This window comes from Lemur catta, unplaced genomic scaffold (genome assembly GCF_020740605.2).
Source record: "Lemur catta isolate mLemCat1 unplaced genomic scaffold, mLemCat1.pri scaffold_53_ctg1, whole genome shotgun sequence".
Classification (NCBI taxonomy): Eukaryota; Metazoa; Chordata; class Mammalia; order Primates; family Lemuridae; genus Lemur; species Lemur catta.
The window spans coordinates 1,581,829-1,596,745 of NW_025423858.1; the positions used below are offsets into that span (position 1 = coordinate 1,581,829).

Here is a 14,917-nt window from a genome sequence, read left to right on the forward strand (position 1 = left end):
AGACTGCGGCCGGCAGCAGCACAGCAGTTAGCCTGCCTTGCAGACCTACGTTCCTGGCATTCCATGCCCCTTCATATGCTAAATGAAAGAGCAAGGTGTACTGTTTGGAAAGCTGCCCAAAGGTGTCCGGGGCTGATGAGACTTGTGCTCGGGAATTCTTAGCAGCAGTGGTTTGTATAACATGAACCCCGAACTCCAATGCCTACCCTAGGCCGCAAATGTTCATAATAATTCGGTGACTTCTGAGTTAACTGAACGTAAAGAAACCCCAAAATATGTTACATAAGAGAGATTTTTGTTTCTCTGCTCTAGAATCTGCCAAATGGAACTTGTTCAAACTTCCTGTATTAAAAAAAGAATCCCTTCTAGACTAAGATCCAAAATGCAAGAGTTCAATCCAAAAAGGATAAATTTTAAAAGGTCATGATCCTGGGAACTACTGGATTATAGTGAGAATTGAAGTTTTCATGGCATGAAAAAAAATCTAAGAATAGTATATATTTTGGAGACGTTTCACCAAAAAACTTTGACCATCTCTTTGAGTTTTCCAAAAGCGACCCCTATCTTTTCCTTTGCTGTCTGGATTCTATTATGAGGGTCACCTCTGTGTTTGAGGACAGCTCCAGGGACTTCGAAATTTGGTCAGCTACTGTCTGAAAGTGAGATAATGACTATAAAATTGTCCTTCCACATTCATCGCCCCTCGCTCTCGATGACAGAATCCCTGGGCATTAGCAGGACTCCCGTCTGCTTGTGTAGACATGACATTTCTCAGCCTCCCTGACCACAGTGTGGCCATCGAGTGAAGCCTGGGAGAAGGATGCAGGTAGAAGGGACCCTGGGCAAGTCCTGAGGCCCATTATTAGAAGGACGGCGCCTGCCCCTCAGTGACCCCTGCTTTATGTGACTGAGAACAGCCCCCCAGGCCTCTGCAAAGGAACTGGGTCCTGGATGACACCCTGCAGCAGCATGACCCAGCTCTGGGCCACACATTTTCAGGCCTCTGTGTTATAGCAACTCTGCCACTAACTGACACGAGAAATGACATGTGGGTGTGATGACTGCCAGCAACAGTGTCCAAGGCATTTTTCCAGAGAGACAGTTGGGCCTGTAATGGCCACACAGGGGCCCAGATGCCCAGTGGCGAGCCCTATACCCCTCTGTCCCTTGTTGACCTGGGAATGGGCCACCTCCTGCCTGGGGCTGACGGGGTGAGGCTGCAGGCATGAAGTCCCTGGCCTGACAGTCACAGGCCCACAGGTGTTGCTGGGCCGGGCTGCACCCAGACAGGAGGACAGGAGGGCCTGGGCAGTGCTGCAGACAGACCCGGCCTGTGCCTGGCATACTGGGGATGTCCAGTCAGGACTGGTTAAAACGTCCTCTTGCCGTAGCGCCCCCCCTTGCTGTCAACAGGCACTGCCAGCTTGTCCCATCCAAACCCACACCTGCTTTCTGCCCCAGCCTGCTCCAACCTCCTCTGTGTTTCCATCTCAGTGAGTGGCACCTCCCCACTATTGCGGAGAGGGGTTCCTGGCATCTTGCCCTGCCAGCTCCCCCTCTCTGGGGGCATCGGAACCATCAGCACCTCCCCTGCGGCTGCCAACAAGGCTCCTGGTTGCCCTCCGTGCCTGCAGTGTGTTCTGCAAACACAGCAGGGCGATCCTCTGTGAGTGTAGGTGACATCGCACAGCCTTCCTGCCTGCACCCCCCGGCTCCCCGCTGCTCTGCAGCCAGACCCCAGCTGCCCGGCACAGCCCCGGGGCCCTGTGTCCCTCCCGGACTGCGGTCCTTCCTGCCCCGGGCGCCTGTGCTCCTGCAGCCTGCAGGGCTCACGTCTGTCCTCGACATTCTCATCGCTTCCTGACCCCCATGAGGGAGTGTCCCCCACCCCACCCCCGCCACCGCGTGCTTGCCTTTTTATTCTTCGCGGCCATTACCATCCAATGCGGAAGTGATCATTGTTACGGTGTTAGTTGATCATCAGCCTCCCCGACAAGAACGAAAGCCCCTAGGTCTGCCCGGCTGGCACCAGTGGGCTCTTAACAAACACTTCTCGAAGGAATGAAGTGAGGTGAGTTGAGCTGGACAGGTTCTATCTTCCGAAGTCACCGCAGTAGAAATTCCCACCATTTAGAGACTAACAACTCCAGCCCAGTGGGCAGAGCAGGTGACAGTGAACTTCAGCAGAGACCAGTGAGCTCCCCGTGCTCACGCGCCGGCCTCACCATGAGCCGAGTGACCCACTAAGGTCACCAAGCTCTCTCTCCCCTCCCGCCAGCCAAGCGTCCCTCCAGTGGGTGGCCGTGGGACTGCAAGGGACCTTTGTGAACAGAGAAAGGAAGAGGCAAGGTAAAGGACGAGGACTAGCCCAGCAATTGGACTGTTTTGTTTGTTTACCTCTGTTTTCCAGTGATTTTATAGTGACCATGTATTTCTTTTATAATGTTTTAAAAAGGAAAATATGATCATTGTAAAAGAAATTATCATTCTGGTGGATTAATACCATCAGAAGATAGAGAAAGAGAGAGAGAGAGAGAAATAGTAATAACAATTTTCCTCTAAAATTTCCTAGAAATAGACTGGAACCACGTACAATAATCCCTCCCCCAGTGTGGGGCTCAGCAGCCTATAACCTACAGCCCCCCGCCCGTTTGTATAAATAAAGTTTCATCAGAACACAGCCGTGATCCCCCGATGCCTTCCGACTGTGCAGCGTTAGAGTTGAGTTGGGACAAAGACCGTGTGGCCTGCACAGCCGAACACAGCTACTGCCTGGCCTCTTCCAGACAAAGCTTCCGCCTCCTGCCCGGGACAGAGCTCCCTGTGCTCCCCTTTCCCGGGCTCCTTCCGCAAGGCCAGCACAGGCAGCTGCGGCTGCTTCTGTGTCCTCGCCCGCATCTGGTGTCTCTGTCTCTCGGCTGAAGATCAGAAACTAGATTCATCTTTATATTTCCACAGGGCCTGGCACAGTTTTGGCCTTGGAGCATGAGCATGTTGTGGAAATATTTCAGTTCTGCTTGAGTGAGGAAGTCGGAGTGGATCCAGTCTTCAGCAGCCCGTGTGGCTGCGCAGCCAGGGCTGCTCCCCCGGGCAGCCTCCCTTGCTGCGTCACCGCCTGGCGACAGCGGCGCCCTGTCTCTGAGGGCTCTTGGCCACACTGGATGGCGTGAGGCTGCCCCTCCTCAGCACCGCCCGCCCGGACTCCGGACGGGCACAGCAAGGCCTCTTCAGAGCCAGGAACAGGAAGCAGTAAATGCCCGACCGAGGACAAGCTGAGGGAGGGGTGGACAGTCTAGATTTGGTAAGTCTGAGGTGCAGAATTTCATTTTTCAAAAAAGGCCATTTTGTTCCTTCCACACAAAAGCTCCCGGACTCATGCTTATGAAGCATCGCTAAGCCAGCACCACGCTGGGCGTGACATGAAAAGTGTGCATCCGTCTGTGGTTTGCAGCCAACACCGGCGGCACAGGCGTCTGGTCCCGCACAGTCAATCTGCCCAGTCCCGCGTCTACTATGAATCCGCGTTTTAGCGACCGTCGTCCTTGTGAGCCGCGAGGGCGAACGGCAGGGAGCGGCTCCGCAGGCCCTTTGCTTTCAGAGGCCCCGGTGCTAGGCTGGCGCCACTTCTCAGGGAGGCTGTGATCGCAGCGACAGGCCCCATGACCCCTCCCCCGGGAAGGTGAGCTCTAGAAGGTCAGAGTGCGCGCGCGCGCATGGGGAGCCCTGTGGGGGCGTGGCTGGGAGACCCCGAATTTTTTGAGAAGAGAAGAAAGGACTGACGCTGCCTGTGAACTCCCCCCACTGTGCCGCCCACCCTGGAGAAACGGCCACTGGACTCACGACCGCTGTCCCGCCCGAGCTGGGTGGCAACGGGACGGAGCGTCCCTTTTCCCAGTAAAAGGCGACCGGTTCACATTCAGATCGTTTCCTGGAGAGCTAATGGCCCTCTCAGGTTAAAGACTCAAGGCGAATGAACTCATCTGGTCACGACTCTGTGGGGGACACCTGGTGGGGGGGGTCTCATCGCTGTAGCTTAATTAAAGACCCCCAGGCGCCGGGTCAGCTGGTGGCCCTGCAGGCTTGACTAATTGTAATATTTTTCTCATTAAATTTCTGGAAGGAGACAAGCTTGGTCCCGCACAATCCCTCAATCCCCCAAATAATCAGGCGGCGTGTGGCACACTCTCCACACGGCCGGGTCCCGGGGAGCCGCCGCCCGGCGACAGCGGACGGCTGACTGTCGCGGGGACTCTCGGTTCTCGCCCCGCTGGACTGCGGGTGTTGCGGAGACGGCGGCACAGCGAGGGCGACCCGCTCCGCCCCTGGGGAGTCCTCCTTCTTCCCTGACTCGAGCGACAAGCAGTGACAGTGAGAGCCACACGCCTCCCTCCGTGCTTCCGCCCTTCACGTCCGGAAGCCGCTTCCCCGCAGGCGCGGGCCGAGTCACGCCCGGCGGGTCCCGGGTCTGCGCTGTCACAGGGCGGCTCTGGAGCGGCCACGCGGGCCGCCCAGGCGGAGCCGCCGCACACAAGGACCCTGGCTCGGGCCGGGCAGGTCCGCTCTTCCGCCTGGGGAGTGGCTGTCACGTCTGCACAGCCCCCTGGATGCTGGGCCTGTTAACCTGCACTCTCCTCACATTTGCCACCCAGCATGCCCATCGCTTGTCACACGCTGTGCGATGGCTTTAGAAACATTTCCTTTTAATTTTTACGGCAAACCCAATGAGGTAGACAGTTTTACTCCAGTTTTACAAACGGGAGAGCTATGGCTCCGAGGTGAAGCAGCACGCCCAAGTTCAACAGCTGCCCAGTGCAAGAGCTGAGTTTGCGGCTCTGTGACCCTCAAAGCCCTGCCATCCGCAGAGCAAAGTCAGAGCTCTCTGCATGTCCCTTGAGCTGCTGACCTGAGCTCCCCTGGGGGCACCGGCCGCCTGTACTTCCCCACTGTCGTGGGCTAAATTGTGTCCCCCTCCCCAAAATTTGTGTGTTGTAGCCCTAACTCTCAGTACCTCGGGATGTGATCTGTATTTGGAGACAGGGTCTTTGAGGAGGTGATGAAGTCAAAATGAGGCCTTGGTGATGGGCCCTAATCCGGTGTGCCTGGTGTCCCTATAAGAGGCGCTGAGGACACAGACACACACAGAGGGATGACAGCTGTAAGCCAAAGAGAGAGGCCTCAGATGAGACCAACCTGCAGGCACCTGGATCCCAGACTGCCGGCCTCCAGGACTGGGAGACAACGTGTCTCTGCGGGCGACTCGTCCAGTCTGCGGTTCTTTGCTGTGGCAGCCCAAGCGGCCCGAGACGCCTCTCCCCATGTGCTGCCCGGGCCTTTGCTCAGACCCCGGCCCCACGCCTGGGGTGCTCTGTCCACTGTCTCTGCTCGGTCGGCCTTTGCCAGTCTTTTGAGATTCACTTCATGAGTCGTTTCCTCTAAGAATCCTCTGGATTGGGCTAAGAATTCCTCTTCTGGTCACCTGTACCCCCTTCTGCGTGGCGCTATCTTAGCAGATAGCAAATCATGTTTAGTCGTGTATCTGTCTCTCTGATTGGAGAGCAGGGACCAACTTATACACCATTGTGCTCCCAGCAGCTGGCGCAGGCCCTGGCACGTGGTAGATGACAAATAGATGTTGGTGGCACCATACGCTGAGTGCTGAGTCCCCATCAGAGCACATGTTGGAACCTGTTTCCCATATTCTTTCTTTCCTAGGCTTGTGCACAGAAGCCTCTCCCACCCCCTGGCAGGATCCGTGGGGGCCACATTTCCTTCTTTCACTCCTCTCCACTCAGCCTCAGAGTCACCTGTGCTCCCACGCCTCAGCAGAGCACGAGGGGCCTGAACCCAGCAGGGGAGCCTGGTTCCACTCTCACCTGGCCGGAGCTGTGAGCGTCTCTTTGTCTTGAGACTTCCAAAGTCCCCCTGGTCCCCTGGCCCCTCCTTGGTGCTCTTAAATCCTGGAGGCCAGTGAGATCTTACAGAGGCTGGGCTCACCTGTCCTCAGGGCCTGGAGTGGCAGGTGCGTTGACACAGGAGACAGGCCCTCCACTCCCCACCCCCTGCCTCCGCAGCGCAGCTCTGCTTCATGAGTGGAGCAGGTCACTCCAAGGTGAAGTCCTGGCTAAATCCGATCCTGTAAAACAGCAGATGAAGAAAAAGTGGCTTTGATTCGGATTGAACATGTATTACATCCAATGTATTTTTTTTTTTTTTTTTTGCAGCACTGGTAGCATTTTGCTATCTTGATAATTTTTTGCATATGCTAACCTTAAACTGAATTACATTTCCAGAGTCCACGTCAGCTAGTGTGTGCTTGTAGGCACGTGGGGGTGTGCTAAGCCCCCACCCCTTGATCAGTGTGGACGTCTCCCAGCCTGTGAGGGTAGTTTCTCTGAGCTGGCACTTCCTCCCCTTTAAAATGGGGATAATGTCTACACTGCAGGGCTGTTTTGAGAAGTGGAGATTTTGTGAGAGCTGTTCTAGTGATAGCTCTCCCTGACAACTACTGATACTAACAGTACTACTCTTTCTTCCCAACTTAATTTTCATAGCCTGGGGCAAACACCTACCTCTTTAGTATTCTCTTTACTATCTATTGCTGCTGTTGTTGTTTTTAACTAACTCCATGAGAAAGGGAGACAAGAGATGTCATGTTTGGGAATAAAACAAAAACAGCTTAAGGAAATCAGAAAGGAAGTAACTACGCCATTGCCTGTGTTATGCGTTGCCTGGAGGACAGCAAGCGTGTCTCGTGAGCGCCTGTGTTATGCGTTGCCTGGAGGACAGCAAGCGTGTCTCGTGAGCGCCAACTACCCCCGCTGGGTCCTCGCACCGGCTGTCTTCCCACAGCACCTGACCTGGGAAAGGCAAGCCTTCACTGTGCCCTTCCTTGGTGCTCTCTGTCTTGCCTATAATGGGCATATGTCATTGCTGTTTGTTGCCTTGCTTGGAGCCACTGGCACAACACACCTTGTGCACGGTTTTTAATTTACCAATTTACTGAAACAGGAGGGCCTGTGAGGAGCTGCCTCCTGCTGGGGCCGCATACTCGAACAGAGACAGGTGCAAACCTCACTGCCCTGCCCTAAAGCACCCGACAATCCAGTCAATGAGGATAGTTAGTATGAACAGTGCTAGATGAGTGGCATGGAGACATTGAGTGCTCCGTGAGGACAAGGGAGCCATGGCCTGGTGGGGGCAGGGGAGAGAAGCCATCCCTGAGACAGGGAGTCCAGAGGGAGAGCAGGCAGGGCTAGGGGAGAGCTGGGTCACCCCGGGGGGTGCCTGCTGTCGCCTTCTCCAGATGCACCGCCTACTTCTCCCCCGCAGCCCCCAGAGAAGGAGTGGCTTGCTCCCCTGGCCTTGGAGGCTGCCTTGCCTGGCTACCCCCTGCAGAGCGAGCAATGCCCCCTTTCCCAGGGTTGGGACAGCCTCAGGACACATTCAGAACCCACCTGATCCTGATCTCAGGGCAGATGGGCCCTCATCCCTAACAGGAACTCACGCAAGACCCCTGTCCACCAAGACAAAGGTGGACAGATGGTTTTAGCAGGCAGGATGGCTTGGGGGGTGGTTCTTCCTCAGCTACTTTTTAATGGTGACGGTGATAACAAAATCAATATAGTATGATTATTATATAACATCAGTGCATTTGAGCAGATCAAGTACATCCGAATCAATGCGCTCATTATACAACTTACAATATGCAGTGTGAGGGACAATGCACCACACAGTGTACAACACGAACCACTCCATGTACAGCTTGACACAGTCAGGCATCGGGCAATGATGGGGTTATGTTCTGAGAAGTGCTTTTTTTTAGGTGATTTCATTGCTGTGCAAACATTACAGAGTTACTTACACAAACCCAGATGGTGCAGCCTACTCCAAACCTAGGCTACATGGACAGCTGATTGCTCCCGGGCTGCAGAGCTGCACAGCATGTGACTGTACTGAACACTGTAGGCAACTGTAACACAATGGTAAGTATTTGTGCATCTAAACATATCTAAACTTAGAAAAGATATGGTGAAAATACAGCACTAAAGATGAAAAATGGACACTTGTGTAGGGCACTGACCATGAATGGAGCTCCCGAGACTAGAAATCGCTCTGGTTGAGCCAGTGAGTGAGTGTTGGGTGAAGGGGAGGCCTAGGACGTTCCTAGTGTTTATAAAGTCTGTAGACTTTATGGAAACACTGCACACTTAGGCTACACTAAATTTATAAAAAAAAATTTATTTTTTCAATAATATATTAACATTAGCTTACTGTAACATTTTTATTTTGTTTTAATTTTTTTAACTTTTGACTGTTTTGTAATAGTACTTAGTTTAAAACACACGTTGTACAGCTATACAAAAAGTTTCTTTCTTTACATCCTTATGCTATAAGCTTTTTTATTTTTAACTTTTTTTTTTTACTTTTTAAACTTTTTGTTTAAAAACTAAGACACAAACACACAGTAGGCCTACACAGGGTCAGGATCATCGATATCACTGCCGTCCGCTCCACACCTCGTCCCTCCGGAAGGTCTTCAGGGCCGACAGCAGGCCTGGGGCTGCCGCCCTGTGACAGCAATGCCTTCTGGATGCTTCCTGGAGGACCTGCCCGGGGCTGTGTTACATTTACTTTTTTTATGTAAGCAAAATGAGCATACTCTAAAAAAAAAATAAAAGGTTAATAAATATACAAACCAGTAACCTAGTTGTTTATTTTTATCAAGTGTCGCACACCGAGCGTATTGCATGCGCTTTGCTTTCATAGCCCTGGCAGTGTTGGACTAATGTGTCACGCTCCACCGCCACTGCGTCACTAGGCCACAGAAATCATTCATCTCCGTTTTGACCTTGGGGACCACTGTCATATGTGTGGTCTGCCTTGACAGAATGTTTTCACGCGGTGCGGGACTGTGTAGCTGGACACCAGCTGGAGGGCCGATGCGCAGTGCATGTTACGTACAATATAATGATCCGTGTGTGAATATTCACTCCTCCTACACGCAGCCCAAATAAGAAACACTCCACAAACGCCAAAGCCGAGGGCTGGAGAAGGCCAAGATGCGCCGTGGGTCACAGCGTGGAGCGACACAGCGTGGAGCGACACAGCCTCACCCTTGGCACGCAAACGCGCTCCCGCCACGGCGTCTTCCCGGCCGCCTCCAGCCTCTTCTCCGGGCTCAGCCCGACCTCCTCTGCCGAATGGCCCGGGCCACCCTTCGTCCCCTGCTCCGGCTGATCCAGGTTCCCCCCCCAGGCCCCCCAGCCGCAGCTCCCGGCTCGGGAGAAACCCCTGCCGCAGAGCTCAGAGCCGCACACGCGGCCACAGGTTCTCAGCCGGCTCCCCGTGCGGCTCCGCAGCCTCCTCGCACTGCTCCTCGGCCCTTAGTCCATCAGGAAATCGCTGCAGTGAGCTGTGGTCAGCGTTTAAGGAAAGAAAAAGAAGAGAATAGAACAAAATAGGATGCATCGCACATATTGATAGTATGGATCGGCCTGTTTTGTACAACTTTTGTTTCCTCCGTGTGTCTCTGTGTGTGAATGTGTGTTTCTGTGTGTGTGAGTGTGTTTGTGTCTGTGTGAGTCTGTGTGTGTTTGTGTCTCCGTGTGTGACTGTGTGTGTGTGTGTGTGTGTGCTGGATCACCATGAAAAATGTATTTTTTACATTTTACTGTGGATTATGATCAAAAAAGTTGCAAGCCCTGAGTTAGAGGGCTGGCATTTTCCTGCTCATTCTGTTGCCCTCGGTGCCTACAAAGTGGCTGGCCCCAGGGAATGGGGACCGGATCAATACCTGAGTTAACAGTCCAGGAAGGAGCTCAAGCCAGAGCTCGGGGGTGTGGCTGCCGGTCCCTCCCGACTCCTTCTCCAACACTCCCAGTCCGCGCCGCCCCCAAGCCTGCAACCCGTCTCCCCACACACGACTGCCCCCCCACCCCCACCCCCTGCAGGAAGGGGCCCAGCCGGGTTGACCTCATTAGAGCACTGACACCGCGTGCGGGGTGGTGCAAAAGCGAAATCCTTCCATTCCGGCATTTACTGAAGACCCAAACTCCACTGCGTGCCTCAGTGCGTGGCGTGCTGTGGGGCAGAGTGGTGCCCGGTGGTACCTGTCCCTACACTAAGCACCAGCACCCCTCGCCCCGCCCCACCCCTTAGCTCCTGCGCAGTGGGGGGAAGAGCATCCTGGAACCAGCACTGCGCAGCTACCTGCAGACACACACCTGCGCCCCCTTTCCTTCCCTGGCCAGGTGTCCGCCTCCCTGGGCTCAGTGCGGGCCGAACAGGCTGGTGTTCCACGGCGGCGAGGCTGGAAGGTGACCCCCGCTGTTTCCTGCCCGGAAATGCAGGCTGCCCTGGCAGCGGCCGCGTCTCAGCTGGCTCTGGGGGGCGGCCAGAGGCCTTGTGCATCCTGCGCCCTCGCTGCCCTTCCGGAAGGTCCGCGCCGTCCTCCCTCCCTCCTGCTGCCGTCTGCCCCACTGCCGCTCTGTTTTCACTCCAGGGACTGGGACTTTGGGAACAGCCGGGCTCAAACATTTGGCCTGAGCTTAGGCCCTCGGCAGACTCACCCCTGACACGCTGCGTCAGCAAACCAGGGCGGAGCGTGAGTGACCACGGCCCAGGGGAGGCCAAGCAGCCGGGAAGAGAGTGAGCAGAGGGGAAGGCTGGTCGCTGGCAGGGACACTTTCCCAGGATCCCTCTAAGAGCTTCCTTCACGTGGGGAAGGTGTGGAGGACATGGAGATTTGACAGCCAGCTACTTAAGAGATGAAAGGAAGCTTTGGGGACACAGGTTGTCCGGTGACAGCAAGCAGAAAGCAGGGCAGGGCCACCAACATTCCTCTTAGTTCCTGAGGGTAGGGGACTACTTTCCATTTGCACTTAGCATGTAGGCTGTGTAGTGGCAGGGGTCTCACTCTACTCCCCAGGCTGGTCTCGAACTCCTGGCCTCAGGTGATCCTCCCACCCTGGCCTCTCAAAATGCTGGGATTGCAAGAGTGAGCCACTGTGCCTGGCTAGGAAGCAGAACTGCTAAGTGCTCCATTGATTCCAGAAAGCAGAATTATGTTTCCAAGAGTAAAGCCATTAAGATGTAAATTTAAAACAAACAAAAACGCTAAATGTCCCAAGAGGCTATAGTCACCCTGTTTATCAGGGACCTTTGAGCTGCAGATCACTGGTAAAAGCCAGGAGGAGGGATGGAAGAAACAAAGGACTGTCTTCCTGCCCCTGAGGAATCGACCTGCTAAGACAGAGACAGGTAAAATGCACGTAAAAGACAGTATGTAACCATGTACATTAGAAAACACAAACTCCTCTGGGATGAATGATATCCCAAGTCTGGGGGTTATGGGATTTGAACATCGTAGACCAGGTGACTCGGGAGAGCTTTGTGGGGTACTGAGTCCATCCCTGCCCCTACAGGCAGCGATGGTCAGGAAAGGCATGCCCTCCAGCGTGGCTGTGGGGTGGGTGTCCCATGGTAGCAGCCTGTTTGCAGCCTCTGGAGCAGAGAGAGAAAGGGAGAGGTGCAGACGAACCAGGAGGAAGGACTCACTCGTGCTGTTCCCATGACACCCTTCATGCGTCCTTGCATTTAACTGGCCTGCATTGCCTGTTCTACCGCGGTCCCGGGCATTCATTCACGCTGAGAACTCCGGTGAATTCTGACAATCGGGAACCAAGCAATGGCACAATCAGAGTAGCCTAGGACAAAGAGGTTTTTGGGACAACATACAGGAAAGTGTATAGGATAACAGAGGCTGAAGTCCATAAAGTAACAAGATTTAGCAGACTTTTATTTAGGAAAAAAATGACACAAAACTTGTAAAATTTTGGCCTCATTGTTTTGTGATCTTTTAAATTAGCCTAAAATATTTGAAGTGTGAAAAATAGAGAGAAGACAGGCACCGCAGCACAAGGCGACAGTCCCAGCTACTCCGGAGGCCGAGGTGGGAGGATCACTTGATCCTTGAGGCCAGCCTGGGATACTCCATTTCTAAAAGAGTAAACAAATCAAAAACAGAGGGGATGAGGTAGCCATTCACTAATAGTAGTTTATTAAAGGCATTATTTTTCCACCAAATTCACTAAGGCCTGGACACCAAAACCTGGGCACCGTACAGTTCAAAACAAGTGACATTACCCAGAATAGCCATAGGTCCAACAAGCTGTCCAGCCACCTACCAGTTTCACCTACAGTCCTTGGACCAAGCTAAAACAAAGTGAAACAGAGACAGTAGCTCCTGGCTGGTGGAAGAGCCCACTTTCATGTCTGGAGCCTGGCTTCCAGCCTTCAGAATAGCTCCGTGGCCCACATTTCATGGCACTTGCCTTAAATGCATGGGCCACACTCCCTAAAGCTCCTACCGCCTGGCTGCTCACAGCCTTCCTCCACCACAGGCCTGCGTCCCATCTGGGCTGCCCAGCAGAGCCTGTCCTGAGCTCTCCACATGCATAAACATTAGCACCGTGAGGAATGAGTGGCCACCACACCCAGGCCAACCCACAGGACCAGTTCCTGCTCCCGTGGGGTGTCCCCTGGGCCTGCCCACATCATATGGCAGTCTCTCGTCTACCTTTGTGGGGTATCTCCTCAAACACTCTCAGGCAAAGCAGCTGCCTCTCTCCCCGTCTGAGCTGCTATGTTTTGAAACACATTGGCCAAGAAACAATATACTTAAAAAAGTCTCGCAGGACTCTGTGAGCTTGCAAACTGCAAGGAAATAAAACAATATTTTAACAGGCTGTCCAGCCAACAGGGATCCTGGGAGTCTTATATCAGGACTCCATGACTAATCCTGTCAAAACTAACACAGGCTACAACAATATTTAGCCAGGAACACTGCTGAAAGCTGCCAGTGTGTGGTCCTCCATGTAACGATTTCTCAGGTTTTTATGCTGGGCAGAGGTTTGGGGAGGAGATGGCGTTTCAGAGACTGTTTTACCTTCCGTGGAACAGTTCCTGATGCACACCAAGAAAAGTCCCATTACTAGTCAGAAGCCAGGCTGCACCTTTGCATGGGTCTTTCAGGCACTCACTTTAGAAAAGGCAAACCAAAGTTTCCCCAAAGAACACGTTACTTTGTTCTTACAGCCTTGGCGGTGGCAACTTCTACGTCGTGTGCCAAGATTCTGAGCCTTCCCCCTAAGCCTGGGAAGGAAGGCAGGTGGGGAGCGGCCATGGCCCACGGCAGCCTCAGCCCTCCTTTGCACTGTTTCTGTTCTCTGCTTCATGTCTTTTCATACACAAACACATACATGTGTACACACATGCTCACACAAGCACATGTGTGTACACATATGCTCATGTAAGCATATCCTTGTGCACACATGCTCAAGCTAACACACACCCATACACACTTGCACACACATGCTCATGCAATTATGCCACAGGCACCTGTGTTCTTTATTTCACATCTTCTCGTACTCTGAACACATGCACGTGCACACGTATGTGTACACACATGCTCACACAGGCGTGCACACATCCCCTGCAGAGGCGAAATAGCAGAGATGGATGTGAGTGCACAGAGCTGAGAGGGGAGGAGCAGAGAGTTTGGTCGTGTCTACAAAAGCGTCTGCCCAGGCAGCCCGAGTCGGGGATCTGGGTCAGGTCACGTTGGGATTCCCAGCTCCACCACGGGCCAGCTCAGTGTTGCTGGGTTAGTAACTTAATCTGAGGCCCAGATTAAGAGGGTTTTTTTTCTTTTTTTCTAAAATGAAGATGACACCATCTACTCACAGGACTTTTTTCCCCAGAGGATTAAATGAAATGATAAATGTTAAAGCTCTTCGTAAATTTCAGTGTCATAAGGAGTCATATGGAGCTGACAAAAAGGAACAATGTGCATCTCTAAATGCAGCTATGGGAACATCCTCACATACTTAGAACCAAAGGTAAAAAGTTGATGAAAAATGTACAGAGAACAGAACACTGTCTAGCGCCCAGCATGTCCCAGGCTGTTTGCGTGTTCTGGCCAATGCCTGTACGTCACCTGGTGAGTGATGACACAGCTCCGCAGGTCTGGAACCCCGGACTGATTAGAAGTGACTGTCATTTAGACAAGGATACAGGGCCATAAAACAAACAACAACATCTTGTCTTTATTTAAAATTCTGGTATTCTGTTCATCAAGACTTTTGCATGGAAATAACTTTTATTTTTTAAATATTGCATTAAACTATTACTTATCTTGATTACTGAGTTCTTTGGTGTCCCCTTAAATTTTGCACGGCAGCCAAGCACTTCCCTTGCCTCCCTCAGCTGCAGCCCTGGTGAACGTCACTCGTCATTGCCATGTTTCATTTCAGCAGATTTTCTGTGCTGACGTAAATGAACGTCACTCGTCATTGCCATGTTTCATTTCAGCATATTTTCTGTGCAGCCGAGTCACTCTGTCTGTTTTCCCTGTCTGCCCAATCTATAAAATAATAAAACTGTTGCAAAGAGTATAAAAGAAGCAAGAAAGTTGGCCCTTGGTGTCAAGGACCTTACAATCTGGTTGGGAAGCCAACCTGGCCTGCTTCAAGCTACTGAGCTACACAAGACAGTGTGATAAAAACTGTTTTTATAAATTTTATAGGATTTCAGACTAGGAGGAAGACTTGTGGGAGCCATGATCTCTCTGTAATAGGTTCATTAAAGTGAATCTTAAGTGAAGTACGGATCCGGATTAGCATGAAAAATGGAGAGAAACATCACACAGCTGAGATGCTGGGAGCCTCTCTCCTCTGTCTTTGGGTCAGATTCCAGCTCTCGTTAATTAACATAGTAACCCTGGATGCACAAAGCTGTGGTGGTCAGAGCTCTCTCTAGAAAAAGTTCAAGCCCCCCCACACCAGTTGCTCCCCAAATCTCATAACAGCTGGCAATATTTTTTGATCATTTTGGCCATTTCAGCACCAGAACTTAAAAT

The 14,917-nt window shown here is 52.6% G+C and overlaps 1 long non-coding RNA gene across 2 annotated transcripts; it reads left to right on the forward strand.

Moving 5' to 3' along the window:
• Nucleotides 1-2,860: 2,860 nt before the first annotated feature.
• On the forward strand, nucleotides 2,861-8,672 carry LOC123629839. 2 transcript variants are annotated; one of them, XR_006732312.1, is made up of 3 exons: nucleotides 2,861-3,301; nucleotides 7,823-7,982; nucleotides 8,452-8,672. It is a non-coding gene; the product is annotated as an uncharacterized LOC123629839 (long non-coding RNA). The 2 variants fall into 2 exon arrangements; XR_006732311.1 differs by having other exon boundaries at nucleotides 7,852-7,982.
• Nucleotides 8,673-14,917: the final 6,245 nt, after the last annotated feature.